The 27,971-nt window shown below is 42.8% G+C and overlaps 1 long non-coding RNA gene and 2 other non-coding genes across 3 annotated transcripts; 1 reads left to right on the top strand and 2 right to left on the bottom strand.

The window, feature by feature from the left end:
* Window positions 1-403: 403 nt before the first annotated feature.
* On the bottom strand, window positions 404-27,613 carry LOC122235907. The gene is made up of 3 exons (XR_006214027.1): window positions 27,465-27,613; window positions 12,095-12,157; window positions 404-557 (listed from the first exon to the last, which is right to left on the bottom strand). It is a non-coding gene; the product is annotated as an uncharacterized LOC122235907 (long non-coding RNA).
* Window positions 4,696-4,799, bottom strand: LOC122236082. The gene has a single exon (XR_006214281.1). It is a non-coding gene; the product is annotated as a U6 spliceosomal RNA (small nuclear RNA).
* Window positions 23,126-23,210, top strand: TRNAR-UCG. The gene has a single exon. It is a non-coding gene; the product is annotated as a tRNA-Arg (tRNA).
* Window positions 27,614-27,971: the final 358 nt, after the last annotated feature.

Here is a 27,971-nt window from a genome sequence, read left to right on the forward strand (position 1 = left end):
TATGATCTTGGAACTATTTCCAATGAGCATGTGTAACCAGGAAAAATAAGCATAAACATTTGCGTGTAACGCGTTCATAAACGCACCCTCCCCCCACCCATCATGCTTCATCATCTCCCTTCGGTGCTTTTCTCTGTGAGGGCAAAACGATTCTAAGATGCTAACCTCCACGATATATACAATAGCTTTTATAAATGTTATATTAAAGCTGCCTAGGCCGACTTCCCCCTCCTTCCTAAGGGAAAGTGTCAGTTATACTTCAGTTAAGATTTACACGTGCTCCCTCAGGGAGGTGAAGGGGAAAAACACATTCTATCTCAGTGATGTATGGTTGGATTTAACAGCCCCAATTGTTCAATGCTGGGATCCAGTTATAAACGTTTTTATTCCAAAATGACCCCTATGCATTTATAGCGATTCCAGGACCTTCATAGCTGCTCCACAGTGACTTCCCTGCAGAAACAATGCACCGTGACCAGACATCTCACCTGTTCCTGCATGTTGGCCACTGGTCACTCCTAGGCAGCATCAGGTTCTGTCACTCCTTGAGATTCATCCTGAGCGAAAGATTGGCTACTTAAGTAAAAATGCTGTGGATTAGAGCAATAGTTCCTTATAAAATAGTCACGGTAAACATCAAAATATCTTACAGGGTTGACTGCAAAGCACCACCAGAAGTGTTCTAAGTGACACCATTAGAACTGGTTTGACTCGACTCCTTACCTCTGGGTGTGCACAGGGCCAGCTGCGGCTCTTTGGGCACCAGAATGATCCTTTTGGGTGGCACACAGGTTGCCGTCTTCAGATACACTCTCCGGGTATTCCTCACCACCCCCCGTGGGACACCACTAATGCTGCGCTCTGGAACTTCTAGTCGGCTCTGGTGTCCAGGGTGACCCCCTTCACCAGTCTCTGGAAAGGCAACATGGGGATCAGAGAACTGCGGCTTGTGGTACCTCAGTCTCCCACAGCACTTGGGTTCCAGCCTGTACAGATGCGGCCACAGATGTAGGCAGAGGACACAGAAGTTGCTCCGGGACTAGAAGTACAAAGGCCAGGTTGGGCACAGGGCATGTTAGGTGACAATTTACCACTGCTGTGTTAAATGAACCATGTTCTTTGACTGCAAAGTGTCTGAATCTGCCACAGCCTCGAATTCCCTAGCTCCATAGTAACCAAGTTAGGGAAAAGCCTATATAGTACCCAAGTTAAGGGAAAAGCCACCACCAAGAAATCCCCGGAAGAATCTACTATGGCATAGACCTCTTCATAGCCACCAGCCAGGAGACAATGTGTTATGCCTCCTTTTCTTGGTCTCTTTTTCTTTGCCTGTTGCACATCTACCCCACTCTGGGCTCTGTGAAGCTCAAACTTGTGTTTGCATTGGATGGACCTTGAAAGCACTGGATGGACCTTGAGGGCATTTGCTAAGTGAAGTAAGTCAGACAGACAAAGACAAATACAGTATGATGTCACTTGTATGCGGAATCTAAAGCAAAACCAGAAACAAAAAGCCGAGCCCCTAGACACAGAGAACGAATTGGTGGTTGCCAAAGGCAGAGGTGAAATGGGTGAAGATGGTCCAAAGGCACAAGCTTCCAGGTAGAAGATAAATAAGTCATGGGGATGTAATGTGATGATAGTTAATAACACTATATAGTATATTTGAAAGTTGTAACTATGTGGGGTGATGGATGCTAACTAGATTTACTATGGTGATCATTTTCCAATATATACAAATATCAGATCATTATGCTTTATACCTGATGCTAGTATAGTGTTATCTGTCAATTATATCTCAATTTTAAAGACTTTTATTTGCCTCGGGATCACCTGGGGTGCTTTTTAAAATTTTTTTTTATGTTTATTTATTTTTGAGAGAGAGACAGAGCATGAATGGGGGAGGGTCAGAGAGAGAGGGAGACACAGAATCCGAAGCAGGCTCCAGGCTCCGAGCTGTCAGCACAGAGCCCGACGCGGGGCTCAAACTCACAAACCGTGAGATCATGACCTGAGCCGAAGTCGGACGCTTAACCAACTGAGCCACCCAGGCGCCCCTGGGGTGCTTTTTTAAAATTTTTTTACTTTTATTTAAAAAAAATTTTTTTTACATTTATTTATTTTTGAGAGACAGAGAGACAGAGCACAAGTGGGGAGGGGCAGAGAGAGAAGGAGAAAGAACCCGAAGCAGGCTCCAGGCTCCAAGCTGTCAGCACAGAGCCCGATGCAGGGCTCAAACTCACAAACCGCGAGATCATGACCTGAGCCAAAGTTGGACGCTCAACCAACTGAGCCACCAGGAGCCCCTGGGGTGCTTTTTTAAAATTCAGATTCTTGGGGTCACCCCTGCCTCAACCGTTTAGGTTGAGTGCATCCAGGGTAGGACCGGGAACAACAGGCTCCACACGTGAATCTGATGACCATGGATGGGTTTTCTTTAAAAGGCCCTGAGTAGTAACTTTTGTCCTTTTCTCTTTCCACTTTTTTTTTTCATTTTGTTAATGTTTATTTATTTTTGAGAGAGACAGAGCATGAGTTGGGGAGTGGGAGAGAGAGGGGGAGACACAGAATCCCAAGCAGGCGGCAGGCTCTGAGCTGTCAGCACAGAGCCCAACATTGGGCTTGAACTCACGAACCATAATCGTGACCTGGACCGAAGTCAGACACCCAATCGACTAGGACCCAGGCACCCCATCTTTCCACTTTAAATAGTCTCCCTTTCCCCTTGCTTTAATTACTGTCAAGTTTTTGTCATTATCTGTAGAGCTAATGACTTCCAAGTCTATACATCTATAGCCCTCATCTTCCTCTCGAATGCTAGGTTTAAAATTCCATCGGCCAGCACGTATTTCTCCCTCGATGCACTGTAGATACTTCCAAAACCCTTCCAAAATATAATTGTGACCAGTTATTTCTTCCCGAGACATTTGAAATTGAAGGCCACTCTTTGAGGGCCATTTAGGTAACAAAAGGCTAGCGTCAGCTAAGATGTGGAATCCACTCAGGGTAAAGAAAAATTTAAGTGTTCACATTTCTTATAAAGTTAAAAACAAATGTTTCCAATGGCTGAATAACCTCTAACAGCAAGACGCGAACGCAGTTTGTTCCCACAATCTGTGAATTCAGGACTTGTGTCTTCTCTTCTGCTGAAGCCAGGAACAGATATTCCGGTATTTCATCATCACTTAGTGAATTTTTGCCTCGGTTCCCCAAGACAAAGCTAGCTGTGTGCGGGTGGACTTTGACAACTGTGGGTACCTGCTATCTGTTGATCTGGTTCTCTATTGCTTTTCACATGACAGTGGTGAAAATTCTGAATTATTATATCCTGACTATGCATTCAAATCCTCAGAAACCTGCTCAGTTTATGTCAAGAGTTAGAGTTCATTGTAAGGCTACATACAGTGCAGCATGAGGAAAACAGGGACAGTGCCGCCGAGGGGAACTTCAGAACACAGCGACAGTTCTGGTCATAATGGCTCTCACATGCTGACAGCTGACATGGGCCAGACAGCGCTGAGCGCTGCCTGTCCCCACTTATTTAGTCTTCCCAATAGTTTATAAGAAGCACCATCGTAGGGGCACCAGGGTGGCTCAGTCCGTTGAGCATCTGACTTCGGCTCAGGTCATGATCTCGAGGTTTGTGAGTTCGAGCCCCACATGGGGATCTCTGCTGTCGGCACAGAACCCACTTCAGATCCTCTGTCCCAATCTCTCTCTGCCCCTCCCCTGCTCATGCTCTCTCTCTCTCTCTCTCTCTCTGAAAAATAAATATTAAAAAAAAAAAAAGTGCTGTCCTTGTCCCTGCCTTACATGTGGGAAACAGAGGTACAGAGCAGTAAAGGAGTGCTTTCAGCCTCCCTGGCTCAGAGTCCATGTTCTTCCCTGAGGCGCGAGGCACAGTTGTGCCTGGAGACAGACCCTGTGGAGCTTCTCTGTGGCGGTTGCTCAGTGACTCCGTGGTTGGCGTCTCCTTCTCTTGCTGCTGCCAGCTGACTCCGTGTCCCCTCCCTCAGGATTTTCATTCATCCTCTCGGCATGTGTACTCCGGGAGCAGTTCCACTGGTGGTGGTGGGCAGGGTATATTTGCCAAGTGCCGGGACAGCATTGTTAGCCCTTGGTGGGGTGTGTGAAAGCTGTGGCGTCCTTGGAGCGGATAGAAATGCAGAGACGTCACCACGGTATGACAAAGCAGCAGAGAAAACGGCAAGCCAGGGGACAGAAAAGTAGTGAAATCAAATACTCTCCTATAGCCCTGAGTTCGGAAGGCACGAGGGCCGTTCCCTGGGGGCTCCAGGAACCAACTGGGGAGAAATTTGAAGGGCTGAAAATATTGTGGGCAGGAGAGAGTGGGAGAACCAGAGATATGTTGCTTTTTTAAATGTTTGTGTATTTTTGAGACAGAGAGAGACGGAGCATGAGCAGGGGAGGGGCAGAGAGAGAGGGAGACACAGAATCCGAAACAGGCTCCAGGCTCTGAGCGGTCAGCACAGAGCCTGACGCGGGGCTCGAACTCACAGACTGCGAGATCATGACCTGAGCAGAAGTCGGACTCCCAACCGACTGAGCCACCCAGGTGCCCCGAGATATGTTGTTGTTTTTTTTTGTTTGTTTTTTACTTTATATATACGGGGCAACTTTAGAAACAGCCATTTATTATTTGGATTAAATGTATGATTTATTCTGTGATACAGAAAAAATATGGAACGCTTCACGAATTTGCGTGTCATCCTTGCGCAGGGGCCATGCTCATCTCTGTATCGTTCCAATTTTAGTATATGTGCTGCGAAAGCGAGCACGAGATATGTTGCTTTTGACTATTATCTTATTCTCTTTTTCCTCTCCAGGCTGGTATAGGCTGGGGAAACATGGATTATGTGTTTGCAGCTCTTGCAAAATACAGCCTGATAGCCTGTTCCTTTCCTAATGTCGATGTTCACAGTGTGTTGATTTGATTTAAGCAAATTGCCCTTTCCTTTTCACATCAAGACCAAGGCTCAAAATGGCACCACCTCCTCCGCAAAGCACTCTCCTCTCACCCTGCAGATCCACCGCGACCCTACTGTGTGTCAGGCACTGTCCTAGGCGCTGAGGACATGGCAATTAATGAAAGGCACAAGACCCTGCCGGGTTAAAACATACCCCGCAAGTGCCAAGGGGCATTGGGGAGCATCTAGTCCACTCCGCACCCACTCTGACCACCCCTCAGCCGGCCTCTGCTTCCCATTTCCAACAATGCCCGTTCTACCAGCGATGAGCTCTATCGCTCAGAAAGCTCTTACCTACTGGCGTAACAATCTGTTTTCCAGCTACATGTATCTATTGGCCTGAGTTTCATTCTCCGGAGCTAGGCAAAATAAATTCCCTTTTATTGGATAGCCCTTCAAATCCGGATCTACAAACTCTCATTGTCACACTTGCTCTCTTCTCATCTCTCTGCCATCCTCCCCTTTTCTCACCAAGCGGGGGCAGACCCCCTTCCCTGGCTGTCCCCCTACCTTGCCTTACGGTCTCTCCGCCTCAGAGCCCGCCACATTTGGACTTCTTCAACTCACGCTTTATTTGTTCTTCGTGCTTAGGCCTTCCTTCTTTTCCCACGGCCTATCCTTAGCACCCGACTCTAAGTCTGTACTGTTTCAAACTCTGCATTTGTTTACTGTGCTAGTTTATTGCCATCCTGGGCAAATTGGGATTGGACAGACGGTGGTGAGTAGTGGTAGCAAGGTGGGGGCAAGTCAGCCCTTTCTTTTGGGTTTTGTTCTGTCTTTGGCTGGGTCTACTATCTCTTTACATTTAAATTATTACCATGCAGGATTATTGAAGAAACTAGGTCAGGGAGTTCATATACGGTTATTATTTTGATCATTAAAATAACATTGAATAAAACATGTCTACCAACAAGCCTCTATACGGACGAGAAAGAAGCAGATTGTGTAAATGAATGAATGGATGGGATGTTTTCTTGCATAATTCTTAGTTTGTTTTTTCTTGTTGTTGTTGTTGGTTTTTTTTTAGTGTTTTAGTTTTTTCCTACTCATGCCAGATAGGTAAGTAACATGGATGGTTTTTCAAATCAAAATAACTAAGTTTCGGTCATTACAATTGCTAGTTTACTTACATTAAATAAATATATAATCCCACCACACTGCACAGCATAATTAGCAAGTATTTATGCTGTTCAATCCATGACCCAGTTTCCTGAAGACATCTGTTTTCTAAAAGGATCTTTCTCAAAATTCAGATGAAAAGACGCTACTCAAGTAGGATTGCCAGATAAAATACGGGGCACTCAGCTAAATTCGAATTTCAGATTCTATTTTTTAGTATAGGTCCGTCTCAGATATCACATGGGGTAGTCTTATACTAAAATGTTGTTAATTGTTTATTTGAAATTGAAATTTATTTTAGCATGTTGTATTTTTCTTTCTCCCTTTTCTCTTTTTTTCCTCCTAAGTCTGACAACCCTACACCTGAGACATAAACCTTAGACGTTCATCCCAATGCCCATCTTCCACCAGTAACCTCCCTCTTCCCCATCCTCTTTCCCATTTTATTTTTCTTTCTTCCCTTTTAGATAAAGCACTCAGATTTCAGTTCTCCCAGGTATAATGGCCTCATTTCGATTCCACGTTGTTGTATTTTTCCCCCTTTGACAATATGTAACAGGTGTGTAGCCTTGTTGATTTCTACTGTGGGATAAAAAAAATACACATAGGATAAACTGTTGGAGAAATTGGCTTAAGCAGCTTCTCAGCTGATGACTAATAGTTTAACAGTTGCAAACAGGTGAAACCAGTCTCACTGTTCAAATGTTGCAAACTCCGGGGTCAATCTGGGTGGAGATCTGTGGCAGTAAAACATAATTCCTTGTCAACAGAAATGTGTTTGCTGAATGTTATCAGCAGGCATCTAAAGGCCTTGTGTATTTAACACGTTTTTTCTTTTCACCTGAGAACTGGATTCATTTCCTTTTTTTAAAATAACTCTAGACTCTATTTCCCTTCCACCCCATAAGCTCTTGAGACCATCAAGATGGTTGTCAGAGAACACTGCATGGATTGACTTCTCTGAGGGCTCCGGGCCATCCCATACCTCAAAAGCCTTTGTCTTTACTCCGCGGGGAAGTTCAGAGCTGGGAAGTGTGGCATAACCACCACCTCTCAGCTAGCACGGAGGAGTCATTCGTGCTGTTGTCCTGCCTGTGGGGCTGATTCATTCGTTGTTGTGTATGGGTCTGAGCAGACAAATGTGTCAAATTACAAATAAAGGGGGAAAAGACATTTCATTCTATTTTTTAATTGAAGTACAGTTAACAGAATGTTACATTACTTACATTACATTACTTCTTGAGTCGACAGTTCTGTGTATTACTCAATGCTCACCATTATAAGCATAGTCCCTATCTTTCACCGTACAACACATTTTCATCTTTCAAAGTTATTACAATATTATTGATTATATTCCCAGGATTGCTGACTATGCTGTACTTTTCATCATCATGATTTATTTTATAACTGGAAGTTTGTCTCTATCTCTTATTCCCCTCTATCTATTCTGCCCTTCCTCCTGCCCACCTCCTCTCTAGCAACTACCAGTTCGTTCCCTGTATTTAAGAGTCTGGTTTTTGTTTGTTTGTTCATTTGTTTAGTTTTGTTAGATTCCACACATAAGTATTTCTACACATATGGTATTTGTCTTTCTCTGACTTGCTTCACTCAGCGTAATACCCTCTAGCTCCATCCATGTTGTCCCAAATGGCAAGATCTCATTCTTTTTTATGGCAGAGTAATATTCCATTCTACAAACATGACACATCTTTATCCATTCATCTATCGATGGGCTTCGGCTGCTTCCATAGCTTGGCTACTGTAAATAATGTTGCAGCAAATGTAAGGGTGCACATATCTTTTCAAATTACTGTTTTTGTTTTCTTTGTGTAAATGCCCAGTAGGAAAATTACTGGATTGTATGGTGTTTCTGTTTTTAATTTTTTCAGGAACCTCCACACCATTTTCCACAGTGGTTGCACCCATTTACATTCCCACGAACAGTGCACCAGCGTTCTCTTTTTTTCCACATCTTTGCTAACACTTGTTATTTCTTGTCCTTTTGCTACTAGGCATTCTGACTAATGTGACATGATCTCTCATTGTTATTTTGATTTGCATTTCCCTGATGATGAGTGATGTTGAGCATCTTCTCATGTGTCTGTTGGCCATCTGGATGTCTTCTTTGGAAAAATGTCCATTCCGGTCCTCTGTCCATTTTTCAATTTTTTTTTTTTTTTTGGTGTTGAATTGTGTAAGTTCTTTATGAATTTTGGATATTAACCCCTTATTGAATAAATCATTTGCAAATATCTTCTCCCATTCAGTAGATTGCCTTGTCATTTTGTTGATGGTTTCCCTAGCTGTGCAAAAGCATTTTTTATTTTGGTGTAGTCCTAATAGCTTGCTTTTGCCTTTGTCTCCCTTGCCTAAGGAAACATATCCATAAATACGTTGCCAAAGGTGATGTCCAAGGGTTTCCTGCCTATGCTTTCTTTAAGGAGTTTTATGATTTCAGGTCTCACATGCACGTCTTTAATCCATTTTGAGTTTATTTTGTGTGTGGTGCAAGAAAGTGGTCTGGCTTCACCAGTTTCACTGTTTCGCGAGTGGCTGAAAGACATTTTTCTTGTTGAGAGTAGCCTGCGTCAGTTTCTGTGGCCTGAGACTTTAAATTGTTAAATAATTATTGTCAACACGTTAGACAATGAAAGCTGATTCAATGTACAATTATGTGCTTTACCTCTCTGGAAATGATAAACTATGCAGGAAGCTGTTAGCTATATTTAACAAAATACTACTCCGAACAGTTTATGAGACTCAAATTAAACATGGATTCTTGGAGATGTTAAAATTAAATGATTCAGTAGAGTAAATATATTTTTTTAAGGTTATTTATTTATTTTGACAGAGATAGCGAGCAAGGGAAGGGCAGAGAGAGGGAGAGACAGAATCCCAAGCAGGCTCAGCACAGAGCCTGACGCAGGGCTCACACTCACAAACCCTGAGATCATGACCTGAGCCGAGGGCAAGAGTCAGACACTCAGGGGCACCCGGGTGGCTCAGTCGGCTAAGTGTTCAACTCTTGGTTTCGGCTCAGGTCATGATTTCTCAGTTTCGTGAGTTTGAGCCCCATGTTGGGCTCTGCGCTGGCAGTGTGGAGATTCTCTCTCTCCCTCTCTCTCTGACCCTCCTCACTTGCACTGCCTCTGTCTCTCTCAAAATAAATAAATCAACTTAAAAAAAAAAAAAAAGGTCATTCAACTGAGTGAGCCACTCAGGCGCCCCCCGTAGAGCAAATATTAAGATATCCGTGAACTCAAAGAACAAACTTGAGATCTCATGAAACTTAGGTTTCAAGATTTCATCTGTATTAAAATGTCCCAGAGACCTTCCTAAATACAGACTGTTCTTGGGTCACAGTCACAGAGATTGTGCTTCACCACGTTGTGTAGCACAGTTGTTAAGAGCATGGGTTCAAGGGGTGCCTGGGTGGCTCAGTTGGTTAAGTGTCCAGCTTCGGCCCAGGTCATGATCTCACACTTCGTGAGTTCGAGCCTGCTTCATATTCTGTGTCTCCCTCTCTCTGCCCCTCCCCTGCTCATGTGCTCTCGCTCTCTCTCTCTCTCAAAAATGAATGAACTCTTTTAAAAAATTAAAATACCTTTAAAAAAAAAAAGAGCATGGATTCAGGATCCAGACTAATGTGCAATTTTATTTACCTATGAAACTCTCTCATTCCTCAGTTTCCCCATCTGTAAAATGGGAACAATATTGCCTATTGCATGGAGTTGCTGAGAGGATTAAGAGTTGCTATGGGTAAAGCACTTAGTAGACAACCTGTAGATGTTAGCAATATTTTAAAACACCAGGCGGCTGCCATCCTGCCGTTCCTCAACCCACGCTTTCCTGAACGCTGCAGTGTGGACTGAGGCTAGCTACTGACTCAGTTTGGGCTGTGCATAAATTAGTTAGCCTGTCTGTGCATCAGTTCACTGCCAGTAAAATAAGTCTGAGAATTCTCAACTAACTCACAGATTCAATCCTTGAGAAAGGAAGCAGCTACGTTTTCCCCCCTGGCCTGGCAGTATTCACTCTGCTCTGTAAGTTTGGAACAGTAAGAAAAATACGTGGTAAACAAGGGCTGTGCCAAGACTGAAGGCATGAGCAAAACACTGTGGACCTTTACCCTCACTCTCGTGGAGAGACACGAGCAGTCACAAGAAGTTGCAATCTTGATGATCGTAACAAGTCCGGCACACGGGACACTATTAGCATAACACAGAGTACCACGGATGTGTTTGGATACATGGAGAATCTCAGTGGCCACGAGTTCAGTCTCCTTTCTGGAACCTTCTTCCTGACCTCCAATTGGTGGTGGGGCCCAGGGCTCTGGCCTTTTCTAATCTACCCTCTCTTCTCAGGTGATCTTGCCTAGGCCCTTGGCTTTTTGTAGCTCTAGCCTGACCTCTTGTTGGGTTTCAGACTTTTATATACCCAACTACCTACTCAACGTCTACACGTGTATGCCTAAAATGATCTTAAACTTCACATGTCTAAAAATGAACTCTCATTTCCAAACCCGTCAGCTCCCCTACCCACACAAATCTGTATTCACTTCCTCCCCCAAGCTTTCCCAAGTATCAGACTTAGCACTAAGAGGTCACCCTTGATTGTTGTCGCCCTCAAAACCCTACAGTTTCTCACTCTGCCTTCTCTCAATCCTTATTTCCTTCTGCACTCTGCTTCACGTGAGCCTTCCTATTGTTCTAGAACATTCCTGGCTCCAAAATCTCACTTCCTTTTCTCTGTACCAGGAGCACTCTGCTCTTGGTTTGGCTCATGGCTGATTTCTCCTCATAATTCAAGTTTCTGCTCAAATAGCAAACGTCTCCTCTTCAAAGAGGTCTTCCCTGATTACAGTAAGGAAAACAGCCTCCACTCACATAGCCATGCTCCAGCACTTACCCAGCCTTTTCTCTCTCCCTCACAGCACCTGTCCCAGTCTGAAGTTATGTTACTTATTTATTTATTTGCTTACTGTCTGTCTCCCACACTAGAATAAAAAACTCCAAGACAGCAGAGACTTGTCTAATTCACCATGGTGCCCTGAGTTCTAGAATGGTGATAATTCAATAGTGGGTTCTTAGTATATATTTATTGCAAAAATAAGTGAATGAATGATGAATGAATATCAATGGCTAGCAATAACAGGGTTTTGGGAACCAGAAGCATAATGAGTATTAGAACACTGGAAAAACAGATTCTGTTTGGGTTTTGAAGGGCTAGAAGAATTTATATAGGTGAAAAAAGAAGAAAGGGGTCAGCAGGCGGGGAATTAGCCCAAACGAAGTCCAGACTTGGCCACAGTACTCATGGGAAAATACAGAGAAACTGACCTAAGAGAGGCAGAGAGCAAATGACAGATGCAAATGGAGGCTGAGGCTGCATGGGTAGGAGAGGGTGAGACCAGGGCAAATGTTGGATGTGTTGCATAGAGAGGTTATTTGGTGGTGACATGACTTCTTCCAAGGGGCTGGCAAGTTGTCAGTGATGAATGTGGCCTCATGTAGTGCTTGAGAAGGGGAATAAAGGAGAGGTTTGTCACCAGTAAGACACTCAGACAAAGCCTTGGGAAAAAATAAAGGCTTCTACAACGAGCTTTCCCCCATAGCCTATGTAAAAATCCCAGGAAGAAGACCCTTTGCCCTTGGGATGTGTCCCAGAAACTAAGAGGTCATGGCAGAATCTGAGAATCTGTCCCACCAGGAAGACCTCACATACTCAGTGGTCAGGGAGTCATTTATTATTGCTATAAAATCCAGGAAGTATTGGATCTTGTGTGAAGGCAGGGGGATGAGAGGGTTTCTGAAAACACATTGGAGATACTGTTGGGAAAATGTCAGGTTTTTAATAACTGAAAAAATGACCACAGCAGAATTTCCAGTGAATCCCTTCCTACTTTCACCGTAACTGCCTTAAGAACAGTGTCTGTTGTGATTTAAATTAATGCTTTGCAGCCTGGCCCTAAAGATGCACACACTGACCTTTTGAGAAATCATATTTATTCCAGATGTTGCTTCTTGTAACAGCGGTGGAGAGTTGATTTCCTGTGACAAAAAGTTGGAAACGACCTAGATAAGTACAGCAAAACCCAAAGGACCCAGTCATTTTTCTAATAGGATCAGGCGACTAATTAGATGGTAACACCTGTTACAGTTCCCCACCTTCCACCTCCCCTAAAGATGAGAAAGGCACATTCTGTAGCTCCAAAGCAACACTTTGAAGGATGCTTCAGCACTCACTTTATATGCAAGCCTATAACTGGGGCATTTACTGCACTTGAAAAAAAAAATCCCTCGGGGCGCCTGGGTGGCTCAGTCGGTTGGGCGTCCAACTTCAGCTCAGGTCACAATCTTGCGGTCCGTGAGTTCAGGCCCTGCGTCGGGCTCTGGGCTGATGGCTCAGAGCCTGGAGCCTGTTTCAGATTCTGTGTCTCCCTCTCTCTGCCCCTCCCCCGTTCATGCTCTTTCTCTCTCTGTCTCAAAAATAAATAAACTTTAAAAAAAAAAATCCCTCCACTGTGCCTCTACTGTGTCATACACCACAGCATCACCATGGGTAGGAGGGACAATGATCCTGTGCCACCTCTTTCTGGTTCAGCCTCAGTGTCCCCTGTGGTTTCTGAGGCACTATGAGGGTGAATTACATCCAGCGAGTGTTACATCACTGGGTAACCTCCATACACACCTCCTCTCTGGTGTGTGCCTCACCTATCAGAGCTCGGTGAATCCTCACATGTGAAGGTGGGACTATCATCCCGGGTTACCTATTTAAAGAGTTGAACCTCAGAGAAAATTCCCCTTCATAGTGTGCTTATTTCAGGTAAGCAATATATTGACTTGGAGCTCCCATTACTGAGCTCCAAACTTTTGCATTAAGAATAGCTCTACCTAGAGGGCACCTGGGGGGCTCAATCACTTAAGCATCCGACTTCGGCTCAGGTCATGATCTTGCAGGTTGTGAGCTCGAGCCCAGTGACGGGCTCTGTGTTGACAGCTCAGAGCCTGGAGCCTACTTCGGATTCTGTGTCTCCCTCTCTCTCTGCCCCTACCCCACTCACACTCTCTGTCTCTGTCTCTCTCTCAAAAATAAATAAAACAGTTATTTTTTTAACTTGTTTTATTTTTTATTTTTTAAAATTTACATCCAAATTAGTTAGCATATAGTGCAACAGTGATTTCAGGAATAGATTCATTAGTGCTCCTTACCCATTAGGCCCATCCCCCTTCCCACAACCCCTCCAGTAACCCTCAGTTTGTTCTCCATATTTATGAGTCTCTTCTGTTTTGTCCCCCTCCCTGTTTTTATATTACTTTTGTTTCCCTTCCCTTATGTTCATCTGTTTTGTCTCTTAAAGTCCTCATAGGAGTGAAGTCATATGATTTTTGTCCTTCTCTGACTAATTTCACTTTGCATAATACCCTCTAGTTCTATCCACGTAGTTGCAAATGGCAAGATTTCATTCTTTTTGATTGCCAAGTAATGCTCCATTGTGTGTGTGTGTGTGTGTGTGTGTGTGTGTGTGTGTGTATATATATATATATATATATATATATATCTCACATCTTCTTTCTCCGTTCATCTATTGATGGAAATTTGGGCTCTTTCCATACTTTGGCTATTGTTGATAGTGCTGCTATAAACATGGGGGTGCATGTGTCCCTTCGAAACAGCACACCTGTATCCCTTGGATAAATGCCTAGTAGTGCAATTGCTGGGTCGTAGGGTAGTTCTATTTTTCGTTTTTTGAGGAACCTTTTCCAGAGTGGCTGCACCAGCTTGCATTCCCAAAAAATAAATAAAACATTTAAAAAATTAAAAAGGGGCGCCTGGGTGGCGCAGTCGGTTAAGCGTCCGACTTCAGCCAGGTCACGATCTCGCGGTCTGTGAGTTCGAGCCCCGCGTCAGGCTCTGGGCTGATGGCTCGGAGCCTGGAGCCTGTTTCCGATTCTGTGTCTCCCTCTCTCTCTGCCCCTCCCCCGTTCATGCTCTGTCTCTCTCTGTCCCAAAAATAAATAAAAAACGTTGAAAAAAAATTTAAAAAAAATAAAAAATAAAAAATAAAAATTAAAAATTAAAAAAAAAAAGAATAGCTCTACCTAGTCTCAAAGAGGTGTAAGCCTTTGAAACAAAATTGCCAAATGATTTAGAAATGGCTAGCTCTCACTTATGTCAAGCAAAACATGAACATACACAGGAACAAAGAAAAAAAATTCCTTTCCTCCTCCAGACAGGGGCCACATCTTCTTTGCTACTCTGTCCTCAGTGGCCAGAATAGGAAGAAAATCAAGATAGTTCTATGGGGGACAATGTATACAGTGACTTTATGTCCTTGTATTGTAGAGTCTGGACTGGAAGTTCCCTCAAAAGTCACTCTGAGCCAGGCCCCCTGCTTCCAAGCAAGTTCACATCCAGAGTAAGCAGCAACAGATCTGGGCTATCTCCCTAAGGCCTAAATAGCAATACACATGGACAGTAAGAAGAACAAAAAGGGTTTGAAATAAAATAAACATGATCCACATTGCCTTCCTGCCTTTTCTAGTCTTTTCTTCTCCTTTTTGTTAAAAAACAGGGATCTGTTGGTGGGAGAATTTCTGGATGTTCCCATGAGCAGATGGCAATGTTCTCTTCTTCTAATGTTGTAGGAACCAGACAGAGAAGGGGCGACAGAAAAGGGAATGAACGAATCAGAATTAGACAAAGCACATCTGGCCAATGGGTTACCCTCTATTTCTAATGACTTTTGAAAACTTCAGTATCTGCAAGAATTTTTTAACGTTATCACTGATCTATCATTACAGTCCAAGGACAGACGAGTAAGAGACTTCATCCTCATCCATTCTTTCAACAAATGTGTGGTCAGTGCTGAGCGTATCAGGCTATGGGCTAGTCGATGGTTTCATAGAGATGAATGAGACCGTCCTTGCTGTCATCTAGCTCATAATCAAGACAGCCAAGCAGCAATGACCAGGTGGCTTGATCAGTGCCGGGATGTTGGCATGCCCAGGATGATAGGGAAGACTTGAAGGGCAGTCAGAGAGGGTCATGAGACCAGGTACCACCAGAGCTGTGTCCAGAAAGAGGGGTGGGATGTAGACACACGTGAAGAAACAAAGCAATTTGAGGCAAGAGTAAAAGTCAGGAGTGAAAGACTCTAGCTCTGATGGCTGGGCATTAATTTGAAAGCACTGGGGAACCATCGATGTGTTTTCAACCAGGGACGAAAATATCATATTGGCATTTGGGGAAGATAATTTAGGCAGCAGTGTGATACACAGACTTGCGGAAGAATCAGAAAACAAGACTGGAGACAGGGAGACTAGTTAGGAAGGTATGGAAAGAAGTCAGGTAAGAAATTACTTAGGGTCTAACCAAGGAGCTCTGGTGAGGGTGGACAGGAGGAGACTGACTGGTCAACTGAATGTGAAGAAGTGGTGGAGAAGGAGAGACTGTAAAGAACTTCTGGGCTTCAAACTTGACTTAAGAGATAGATGTCAGATGTCATTAACCAATAGACAATGTAGGGAAAGATGGTGGGGGGGGGGGCAGATGATATGGGCAATTTTGGATATGTTGAGTTTGAGATGTCTAACTGGCAGTTGGACAGCCCTGTTCTGAGCTCAGGAACAAGTTCAAGGTTAGAGATATGAATCAGCACATGGGTTATCACCAAAGCTGTAGGTTTCAGTTTAACTGGATCGGTGGCTTGCAGATGGTTTTCCTATAATCCACAGCAGAAATACGTTTCCTTTCATAGTCCTGTGCACATGTACATACACATAAAAATTCACTGGACAATATTTACCATTACTAAGAGTGATGAACTCTAATAATTGTCCTTTTTATTCCTTTTTTTTTAAATGCACATCAGGGGCGCCTGGGTGGCTCAGTCAGTTAATTGTCCGACTTCAGCTCGGGTCATGATCTCACGGTCTGTGAGTTCGAGCCCCACGTCGGGCTCTGTGCTGCCAGCTCAGAGCCTAGAGCCTGTTTCAGATTCTGTGTCTCCCTCTCTCTCTGCCCCTCCCCTGCTCATGCTTTGTCTCTCTCTGTCTCAAAGATAAATAAAAACATTAAAAAATAAAATAAAATAAAATAAAATAAAATAAATAAAATGCACATCAGATGCATCCTGATGGGTCACAAACTTTAGTTTTGCATTGTTCTGAACTGTACACTTCTTGTGGCAGGGACCACGTGTTAAGCAATTTAGATTCCCCATAACATCCATTATAGTGCCTTTTGCATAATGAACTTTGGTGGAAAAGAGAGAGAGAAGGAGGGACAGAAAGAGGGAGGGAGGGAGATTTTCTGATAATCAATATTCTCCAGCACTGCAATGACATCTTGTCCCCTCCAAGTCTCTGAAACTTCTATGCATAGTTTCTATTTTTTGACAAATCAAGCATGAATCATAATACCTGGGGTGAGATTGGATGGTTTGCTTTTTCTCCCCCACTGTACCCCCAGTACCAGCTCCCTAAACCACACAGAGTATTCCAGGCACAGTCTTTTATTTATTTTTTTTTTTAAGATTAGAAAAAAAACTTCTTTTAATATTTATTTTTGAGAGAGACAGACAGACAGAGCACAAGCGGGAGAGGGGCAGAGAGAGAAGGAGACACACAATCTGAATCAGGTTCCAGGCTCCGCAATGTCAGCACAGAGCGTGACGCGGGGCTCGAACCCACGAACCGCAAGATCGTGACCGGGGCCAAAGTCCGATGTTTAACCCACTGAGCCACCCGGGCGCCTGGACAGGCCTACCCAAGCAGCGAGCTTCCACGTCACAGCTGAAGCTCTTTCTACGAAAAGATTGCCGAGCTCTGCACCACGTGACACCGAGCACAGCGGCCTGGACCGGAGGAAGACGGAGCAGCGGCAGCAGCCAAACCGCACAGAGAAGAGGAGGAAGTCGAGGCCACGAGGGAACCGAAGCTCTGAGCAAGCTGAAGACCAGGAAGACAGGACAGGATGGAGAAATCAGTTGGTAGGCTCAGGAGCCGTTGAAGAAGCAGAGAGTAGTTGGGAACCTGTAACAGCAGAGCAGTGGGAAAGGGCGCAGTGGCCAACTTGTGCTCAGAGGGACGAGATACCCGGTTGAGGTGTGGTGAATCCTGCGGCAGCTTCCGCTGCCCTGCTTGCATTTCAGGCTCTGCGAGGGCCAGCTTTTCATGATTCCTCTTTCTCCTCGAAGCCTCGTTGTCATAAATGGGTTTTCTCTCTTCCTTACTCTCCCATGGGTTTTTAAAACTCTTATGTTGGGGAAAAGTCGCAAGAGCGGCAGGGAGGACTCCCATAGTCTTTACCCAGAATCACCCATTTGAAACATGTTGCCACATTTCCTTTGTCTCTAGTTTTTTGGGAAGCAATTGAGAATAGGATGCATATATCATATCCCTTTGCCTCTTAATACTTCCGTGTGCATTGCCTTAGAACAAGGATGTTTCCCTACATCATCACATTACAGGTATCAAATTCAGGAAGTTTTACATTGATGTAATACTTTAATACAATCCAAAGCCCATGAATGTCTCTATGCCAATGTTCTTAGCAGTGTATTCGCAACAGTCAAGAGGTAGAAACAACCCAAATGTCCGTGAATAGGTGAATGGACAAACAAAATATGGTACACGCATACAACGGAATGTTATTTAACCTTAGGAAGGAATGAAATTCGGATTTATATTATAACACGGATGAACCCTGAGGACATGTTAAACAAAATAAGCTGGTCACAGAAGGACAAATAAGTCTGTGATTCCACGCATATGAGTTAGGTAAAGTAGTCTGAACCACAGAGAAAGTAGAATGGTGGTTACCAGAGGCTGGGGGGAGGGGGAAATGAGCTATTGTTTAATGGAGACAGAATTTCTGTTGGAAAAGATGAAAACACTCTGGAAATGGATAGTGATGATGGTTGCACAGCATTGTGAATGTACTTTTTTTTTCTTTTTTTTTTTTTTAGATGTTAAAGGATTCAACATTTTATTTTATTTTTTTAATATATGAAATGTATTGTCAAATTGGTTTCCATACAACACCCAGTGCTCATCCCAAAAGGTGCCCTCCTCAATGCCCATCACCTACCCTCCCCTCCCTCCCACCCCCCATCAACCCTCAGTTTGTTCTCAGTTTTTAAGGGTCTCTTATGTTTTGGCTCCTTCCTTTTCTAACATTTTTTTTCCTTCCCCTCCCCCATGGGTTTTTGTTAAGTTTCTCAGGATCCACGTAAGAGTGAAACCATATGGTATCTGTCTTTCTCTCTATGGCTTATTTCACTTAGCATCACACTCTCCAGTTCCATCCACGTTGCTACAAAGGGCCAGATTTCATTCTTTCTCATTGCCACGTAGTACTCCATTGTGTATATAAACCACAATTTCTTTATCCATGTGAATGTACTTAATGTCATTAAACTGTCCGCCTACAAATGGTTAAAATGGTAAATTTTATGTTATGTGTATTTTACTACATTTTTTTAAGACCCTGTTCAAATTCTATGAATTGTCCCAATAATGTCTTTTATATCATTTCCCCCTCCAGCCCTGGATCCAGTCCAGGATCATGCATTTCATGTATTGCATTCAATTATTATGTCTCCTCATGAGGGTGACCGTTCACTCCCGCTCGCCTGACTTTCTGGTCTTAGCGCTGAAACTCCCCCATCCCAGGAAACCACTCAGTCCTGCAAACAGGGATGGTCAGGAACCCCAATCCTTAGTCTCCTTTGATCTGCAGCAGTTCCTCAGCCTTTCTTCATCTTTCTTAACATTGTCATTTTTATTTTATTTGTTTATTCATTCATTCATTCATTCATTGAGGGGAGGTGTAAGTGAGCAAAGGGCAGACAGAGAAACATTCTAGAGGAAAGATCAGATGGCATCTTTGCACTTGGCAAAAGCAAGCATTTCAGGATCCCATTTCCATTGTCATCACAGAGCACGATAAACCGCTTTCTCACTCCCTCCCTCCTTGGCCACTTCAGGATTTTGAGGAGGAAGAATTTTCAAAATGCAAATATTTCCAGATAACTTCTTCTTTAAAAAAAAAAAATCATCGCATTACTAGGGAAGAAAGTATGCCTTTCTGTCTGAATTCTGCGCCTTGGCACTGATTCTCAAAGCGAAGACTGTTTTGTTGGGAAAAGTACACTATTAATGGGTAGCAGAAACCTTTGCCCTTTTTTGTTGACAGCCCTGACTGCCATCAGAGTTTTGTGTATATTTAGTAAATGATCAGTTCAAATTCTTTATTAATTGCCCAATCAGGTAACCAACGAACTCTCCAAAATCACTAGCAATCATGGGAGGCAGAGCTTTTGGGGAAGAGGTAGATGAGCAAAGTTCTCTGAGCTATTTGAAGGACACAAAAGCCTTCAGATGCTCAGAGCACTGTGACCTTGAATCTAACCACAGCGTTTATCATGGTCTAAACATGCCACACAGTCTCTTTATTTATTATGTTTTCTGTCTCTCTGTGCTAGAATGAAGAAATCCCCATAAAGCCAAGGATCTTTTGTTGTTGTTGTTCACTGATGGGGGTGCCTGCCCCCACCGTGTGCAATTAAGTTAAGATTTGTTGAATGGATGAAACTGCTCCTAAATATAATTAATGTAATTAATGCCCCTGACCTGTACACCTAAACTAGCTAAAACAGTAAGTGTTATGGTACGTATATTTTGCCACTCAAAGAAAAGTAAAAAGGGGCGCCTGGGTGGCTCAGTCGGTTGAGCGTCCGACTCTTGGTTTCGCCTCATTTCATGATCACAGGTTCATGGATCACGCTCCGTGTCTGGCTCTGTGCTAAGCGTGGATGCTTAAGATTCCCTCTCTCTCTCTCTCTCTCTCTCTCTCTCTCTGTCCCTCTTTCCTGCTCTCTCTCTCTCAAAAAATAAAGTTAAAAAAAAAAAGTCATCTGACATGGGTAATGCTGGATTGCTGCTGTATTTGAAATAATTTCAGTAGATCCGCTCCACTTAGGGAATCAGACCAGACCAGGTCCTCATCCCGGAACCAACAGAGGATCAGTTTCAAAGCCCCTTGACTCAAGTTTGAAGTTTTTCATTTTTTCTGAGGGGCTGGGGAGTACGAGAAATAGCAGCCCCTTTTAGTCTATAACCTTTCCTGCCATGCATTCTCCGGCCCTATACACCCTCACTCTCCTTCCCACCAGCGATTGTTTTCCACAATTCTCACAAGGAAAGTCAGGAAAAAATACTAAGTTGCATTTTTCTGCCAGTGTTCCCGTCACCCCTCTTCAGCTGAGTACCTAGGCGCTGTGGCGAGAGGGAAGTTAAGAAACCGCCCCTTTGGATAGCGTTGCATTCTTTTCTGTTCTCGGATCCTCCTCCCAGAGGAGGGAAGAGTCCATTTTTGCCCACGATGTAATCTAACAAGCACAGGATCAAGAATTACAGCTCAGGGACATTCTGCGAAGTAGAATGAACGGGGGACGAGAGAGCTACATTAATCATCTGCACTGGGGAATTCTCTGCACTAGTGTTCACAAAACGCTTTCTGCTCTGCAGATAAATGTCTGGGCTCTAAAACAGAATGCACAAACGGCTCCTGGTAAAATCTACTATGGATCAAAGCTATTTTTTTCTTTGCCCTTCCAACTAGCTAGTTTGCTCTTTAAATATTTGAACCCTTTTGTACAAGTTGTGACCATGACACAAATTTAAATACGTGATGCTCTTTACCGATAGAGTCTGACTTGAAAAAGCCTCCACCCCAACCCTGACTCTTCTCTGATGTTTAGAAGGAAAAGAAAGATTTCAGAGGAATGTTAATACAAGTCTTCAAAAATATAATGCTATGAATATATTGGGTGCTTAATTAAAAACACTATTCCATTGAATTTAACACCTAAATGATTGAACTAAGGAAATTGAGGAAATAGTAACAAACGAGATTTTGTAAAAGACAGTTATGATGTTTGCCATTATTCACAATCTTCTGTCTCCCGTGCAAATGTAGCTTCAAATGAAGATGCCACTAACAGATATTGGACACCTACTTTGTACTATTTTAAGCGTTTTTACACATTTTATCTCATTTAAATTACAGTCATATTTACGTCTACCTACATGGATTAGAAAATCACAGGGACCCCTGGGTGGCTCAGTTGGTTAAGCGTCTGACTCTTGGTTTCGGCTCAGGTTGTGGGCTCACAGTTTTGTGAGTTCGAGCCCCATATCGGGCTCTGGGCTGACAGCACAGAGTCTGCTTGAGATTCTCTCTCTTTCTCTGTCTCTCTCTGCCCCTCCCCTGCTCATGTTGTCTCTGTCTCTTTCAAAAATAAATAAACTTAAAAATTAAAAAAAAAGAAAATCACTAAAAAAAAAGAAAAGGAAAAAAGAAAATCACTAAGTCTTCTTAGGCAAATGATTTGATTCTCAGCTAAGTAATTTACCCTCTCCACTCTCTTTTTCTCTTCTTTTTTGAAGTACAGGTATAAAAAGCCATTCTTACCGTATTGTAATACTACTGATTCTAAGACTCAGACACATTTTTCTGTATTCTAACAAATAGAAAAAAGTGTGCTCTATTGAAAGACTATACAGCTCATTATATCAAACTCTAAGCCAATATTTTAATAACTATATTTTATTATAACTATACATTTTAGTTAGAATGTCACTACTGTATTTAGTTTAATTGTATGTTTTGATTCTGAGTTGCAATACAAATGCTGGGTTTGAGCTAAAACTGTTATGGAAGTGGGCAGAAAGTTTGCAAAAGGAAGTCAGGATGAAACCTACCGATGAGATCAGGCTCTTAGAAGAATGGAATATTCAACTCACCTCCTCATTCCTAACAAGCTGAAGGCAACTTTTCCAATTTTCGTTCTTGGTGAAAAGTGTCAATGAGCACAATGGCTTTATGTAAATGATTCCAGAACGTACCCTTGATCAAAGTTAACAGTGTTTCATTGAGAATTTTCGTTCCAGGCAAAACAATTTTGCAAAGAACATTTAGAATAAAGGTAACATTAGGACGCCTAGGTGGCTCAGTCAGTTAAGTGTCCAACTCTTGGTTTCAGCTTGGGTCATGATCTCATGGTTTGTGAGTTCAAGCCCCGCTTCGGGCTCCACACTGTCAGTGCAGAGCCTGCTTGGGATTCCCTGTTTCTCCCTCTCTCTCTGCCCCTCCCACTCACATTCTCTCTAAAAATAAATAAACTTTAAATCTATTTTAAAAATTAGGGTAACATTTTACAAAGTATCGTACTAAATAACACACATAGGTCATTGCTATATGGCTGATTCAGTAATACAACCCCACGCAAAACTGTGCATATATTCCCTTATGTGTTACGGGACTATTATATTGTTGCAGTTCCCAACGCCGTGATCACAATAAATAGCGGTTGATAGAAGTTATTGACCCGTGCCTCTGAAGGTATAGATGAATAGGTCAATTTTAGGAGAAGATGGATGATCCTGTGTATATGGGCTGTAAGAAATATACATTTATCAGAGAGTGTGGGACTGGAGCGTGACGGTATGAATTTCATGAATTCATTCTAACATGTATTAATTAAATGATCTTACAGAAGTTCATTTTCTTTTGTAAAACAGGGCTAAAAAATATTACTTGCCTTCTAGCAGTCTTATGGTATTTTGAGAATAAATGATAAGGAAATACATTTTCTTTTTTTTTAATGTTTCTTTTTGAGAGAGAGAGAGAGAGAGAGAGAGTAGGGGAGGGGCAGAGAGAGAGGGAGACACAGAATCTGAAGCAGGCTCCAGGCTCTGAGCCATCAGCACAGAACCCAACACAGGACTCGAACTCACAAGCTGTGAGATCATGACCTGAGCCGAAGTCAGACACTTAAGCAGCTGAGCCACCCAGGTGCCCCAGAAAACACATTTTCTAAAGCTAAAATACCATAGGTATATTAGGTATAATAATTAATGCTTTTAGCAAGATTCCAATTTTAGTTTCCATTTACAATTTTTTAATTTAAAAATCAGTTTCCAAATACTCATTTTAAAAATGAGAGGGACGCCTGGGTGGCTCAGTCGGTTGAGTGTCTGACTTCGGCTCAGGTCATGATCTCGTGGCTTGTGGGTTCGAGCCCCACGTCAGGCTCTGTGCTGACAACTCAGAGCCTGGAGCCTGCTTCATATTCTGGTTCTCCCTCTCTTTCTCTCTCTCTGCCCTCTCCCACTCATTCTGTCTCTCTCTGTCTCTCAAAAATAAATAAAATAAACATTAAAAAAAATTTTTTTTTAATGAGAAAGGGGGCGCCTGGGTGGCTCAGTCTGTTAAGCCTCTGACTTCGGCTCAGGTCATGATCTCACAGCTCATGAGTTCGAGCCCCGTGTCGGGCTCTGCGCTGACAGCTCAGAGCCTGGATCCTGCTTCGAATTCTGTGTCTCCCTCTCTCTCTGCCCCTAACTCACTTGCATTCTGTCTCTGTCTATCTCTAAAGTAAATAAACATTTTTTTTTTTTAAATGAGAAAAACAGATTATAAGGGAAAAAAGGAAAATCATCCATAGTCCTACTGTCCTTCTTCACCCTTAAGTCTTTGCTTAAATATCACAGTCTCAGTGAGGCTTTTCAGGACAGTGGGTTTAAAATTGCTGCAAATTGTTGTACCTCCACCTTGACACACAAATACAGGGCACTCAGTGTGTAGCATTTCTACTAGTAGGAGTAGGTGTAGATCTACTATTTAATTTACTTATTTGTGTATCGTCTGTATCCCTCCAGAGGAATTTGAGTTCCATGAGGACAAGTTTCCCTTTTCCTCATTTTTGTATTCCTCGTCCCTGTCCACTGTCAGCATAAATATTTGTTGAATGAATCAACAAATCTAAGCACAAGTCCTGGTAACATTTAGATGTGTTTCTTCTCCTGCGTTAAAATTTTTAATGCAGTGAGTTTTGTTATTTTTAACATAAAAAAAAAAAGTAACATTTATTTAATGCCAGACACTGTGTTAAGGGTTTTACATACTTTTTTCATTTGATCTAGCAACAATACTCGGGGATATTATCCCTGGTTTACAGATAAGAAAATCAAAGTCTCAAAGTGTTAAGCAATGTGCCCAACATCTGGCTTCTAGGAAACTGAGTCTGACTTCAAATCAAAGCGTGACTCTAAATTTTTTTTTTTTTAACGTTTATTTATTTTTGAGACAGAGAGAGACAGAGCATGAACGGGGGAGGGGTAGAGAGAGAGGGACACACAGAATTGGAAGCAGGCTCCAGGCTCTGAGCCATCAGCCCAGAGCCTGACGTGGGGCTCGAACTCACGGACCGTGAGATCATGACCTGAGCTGAAGTCGGCCACTTAACCGACTGAGCCACCCAGGCGCCCCAAAGCGTGACTCTAAAGTTTGTTGTAATTTCACTGCATCAGTGTGTTTTCTGGTTGTACTCTTGCTATATATTTACTCATATGCATCTTTCTCCATTTAACTTTGTATCCAAAGTATTTCCTCATGTTGACACATTTCACTTCCTACTTTAATGGCTAAAGCTAACTATATAAGACAGGATCATACTAGAGGGAGCAGCAGTATGTATTGGCTGAAGATCATAAATATCTATCATGTAAGTGTTTAGTTATGAACTTTCCTAAAAAAAAATCATATTTAAGCTAACCTCTGCACTTTTGTCCGGAAGCCCCTCCCCACTCCTGTCTACCTACTCAAATATGTGTATTTGGGATTCTCAGACTCCGTCTAGCTGCTCAAGAGTGTTGTTGTTTAGTGGGGATTATTTATGAGAGAACACTGGATCGGCTCACAGATCTGAAGCTAAACAGTTAAGCCTTGGAAAGGATGTGTCAGCTGGACCTTGGCCGTCAGGGCTCTCTTGCCTTCTCCGGCCTTTGAATCCCTGCCTGTTTGCATCATCCTCTCAAGCCAGCTTCCACAGCGGGAGAATAGCTGCCTTGGGTGCAAATCCTGCAGCTTTCTGACCAGTGGAAAGAGGAGTTCGAGTTTTAAAAATATGGGTAAAAAGACGCTGATTGACCTGGCTGGGACCTTGTGCCTATCCAGGGACGATCAGTGTGTGCAGAGGAATAGACAACAGTGATGGACTCAGTTTGGGCCCATGTGCTTTTCCTCTGAAGCACTTCACGATCAACAGCCCCACAGGGTTGTAAACAGCAGTCCCCCAGAAATGTCTGTTCTGGACAGACAAAACACGGAATGCACCTCTATGGGATCAGATCAAACCCTGCTTTTTTCCTTAACCACCTCGGGCCACATTCATTCATTATGAAAAAAGATTCATGGGGCAACTATCATGTGGTAGGCACTGCTAGGATCTGGAGATAGCCATCCATTCTTTCAGTCAGCCATCAAATGTTTATTCAGAGGCTCCTCTGCCTCTGCAGTGTGCTAAGTTGCTGGGAACACAACAGTGGGGAAGACAGGTCTCTGCCCTCTACCAGCTTATATCCCGTGGGCACGACCGTCAATAAACAGATAAAGGAAACAGTCGTAAGCTGTGAGAAGAAACCATCACGATGTCATAAGAGGATAATGAGGGTAGGCATGGGGAAGGGGGTGGGCTTAAGATGATGAAGGCTGGCCCCTCGGAAGAACCGATAGTAGAAAAAAATCACCCGACCCCCCCCCCCCCCACCGTGTCCTCCTGAGGACTAAATTGAATTGCTAAATTGCTAAATTGAAAGGGAAACTAGGAAAATGAATATCTAGCTTAGTGTAAAGATAAAGGAATTTTTTTGTGGAAATTAAGACCTGCTGGCTGGAGAAGGTCATACTCCCATGTGAGTTTTGGAAAAAACACATCATTTAGCAGTCATTAAGAAAAAATGTGTGACCATAGGAACTGCAAAGTTCACAAGGCTTCAATACACATTTCAAAACAAGCCTAAGAAATAACAATCAAATGTGTCATTGCTATACAACTCATTCAAAAACAAAGCCACAACAAAAGGGGAAAAAATAAGGCTGTTTTGCAGCCCATAAACCTAAGCACCAAAGAACTTAGAGTTTGGCTCCTCTGAAAATCGGATAGGCATGTTTACTTCTTTGTAATGATCTTTTCCTCTGAATAGATTTGTTTGTTTCTGAGAGTAACAAATACAGAAAGAAAATTAAAATTTTTATTTCAAGATTGCTCTGTACACATGCGTGATATTTAACCACATGGTGTCATGAACATGCTCTTTGTACACACACACACACACACACACACACACACACACACACACGTATACATGCTCATATATGTAAAGCCAGGGCTGTGTAGACAGGGGATACGATTACTCAGATACAACTAGTCCCAATTACTTATTAGCTGTGTGATTTTGAGCAAGTTACTTAACCTTTCCAGATCTCATTTTTTTCATTTGTGAAATGGAGATAATACTAACAACTTTGTAGGGTCGTTCTGAAATCTTCATAAATGAGTTGTGTATTGAGTGCTGAGCGTAATGTGGAATAGAGTAGGTGTTCAATAAATGGTATTTATTATTTTTTTAGAGTCAATATATTACTAGACTGGACAAGACCCAATCTCATCTTGACTACTCTTGTATTCTATGAAAGAGCAAATTTAGTATATTTCATTTGTTTGCTAATGATTCTGATCACACTAGAAATATTAAATGACACCTCCTATTTCGTTACTATATGAGGAACAGACACATCTGTGAAATACTTTGAGAAGGTTAAACAGTGTCTTTCTGTTCTTTCGACAATAGACCAGAACAGACAAGAGATACATTTAATTATTCGTGTGTAAATGGAAGAACTAACTAATATTCAGTCAAACCAGCCCTTTTAGAGGTCAGAGGGACCTTGGCCATCTCAGTGAATGCTGTTGCCTCCCCTGTATGTTCTGCTCACTTCCACATTTGTGGTCTGGGTCAAGGTGCTCTTTGACTGGACTGACCTTCACCTCCACTCAAGTAAATTCCATTTTTCTCCTTACCTCATTACTCATTCCATCTGCCATCACTGCACTAGTTTTAAGGGAAGCAGGGAGGGTGGGGGGGGGGTGGGTGGGTACACAGTTCTTTTGTTCCATTAACAAACAACATTTCCAGGGCACCTGGGTGGCTCAGTTGGTTAAGCATCCGATTCTTGATTTCAGCTCAGGTCACAGTTTCAGGGGATCACGGAGCCTGCTTGAGATACTCTTTCCCTCTCTCTCTGCCCCTCCCCCACTCACTCTCTCTCTTGAGTGCTCTCCCTCTCTCAGAATAAATAAATAAACTTAAAAAACAAGCAACATTTCCTTTTGAATGCCTTAAATCCTTATCACTCTTTTATAAGTACCTCCCCAAATCTCCTTTGAATCACTCTACCTCAAACACAGAGCACTTGTTACTTACGGTTAACTAGCCCATGTCCTACCTAATTCAGAGGTCCTGTTTGAAGAGATGAGCAGCTAGAGTCTCCTGACTGACAGGTGTGAGATGGCTCTTTCCCATGGTCGCCTTCCTTGGACAAAGTCCAGTTTCCCAATGAACCCTCTTACCAGGTTCCCAGGGAAAAACCCACCATTCTGGATGGACACCGACCAGTGCAGGTCACAGAGAGCCTCTCGGAAGCCTGGATTATTATGTCTGAATCTGAGGCTGCTTTAGGACTTTGAGCATTCCAATTCCAATGACTCTCACCAGAAAAATATCTGGTGATATTTAACCAAACCATTTACCAAAATATAACACAAAACTGAACCCCCAGGACCCTGTAGGTGAAAAGAGAATTTCAGAATACACTTTCTAAGAAGGACACCCTGCCATTTGCAACCACATGGATAGGCTTTGAGGGCATTGTGCTAAGTGAAATAAGCCAGAGGAAAATAAATGCTGCATGGGATCACTTATATGTGGAATCTAAATAAAAAGTCAGAAACAA

The sequence above is a fragment of the Panthera tigris genome, chromosome F3 (assembly GCF_018350195.1).
Source record: "Panthera tigris isolate Pti1 chromosome F3, P.tigris_Pti1_mat1.1, whole genome shotgun sequence".
Lineage (NCBI taxonomy): Eukaryota > Metazoa > Chordata > Mammalia > Carnivora > Felidae > Panthera > Panthera tigris.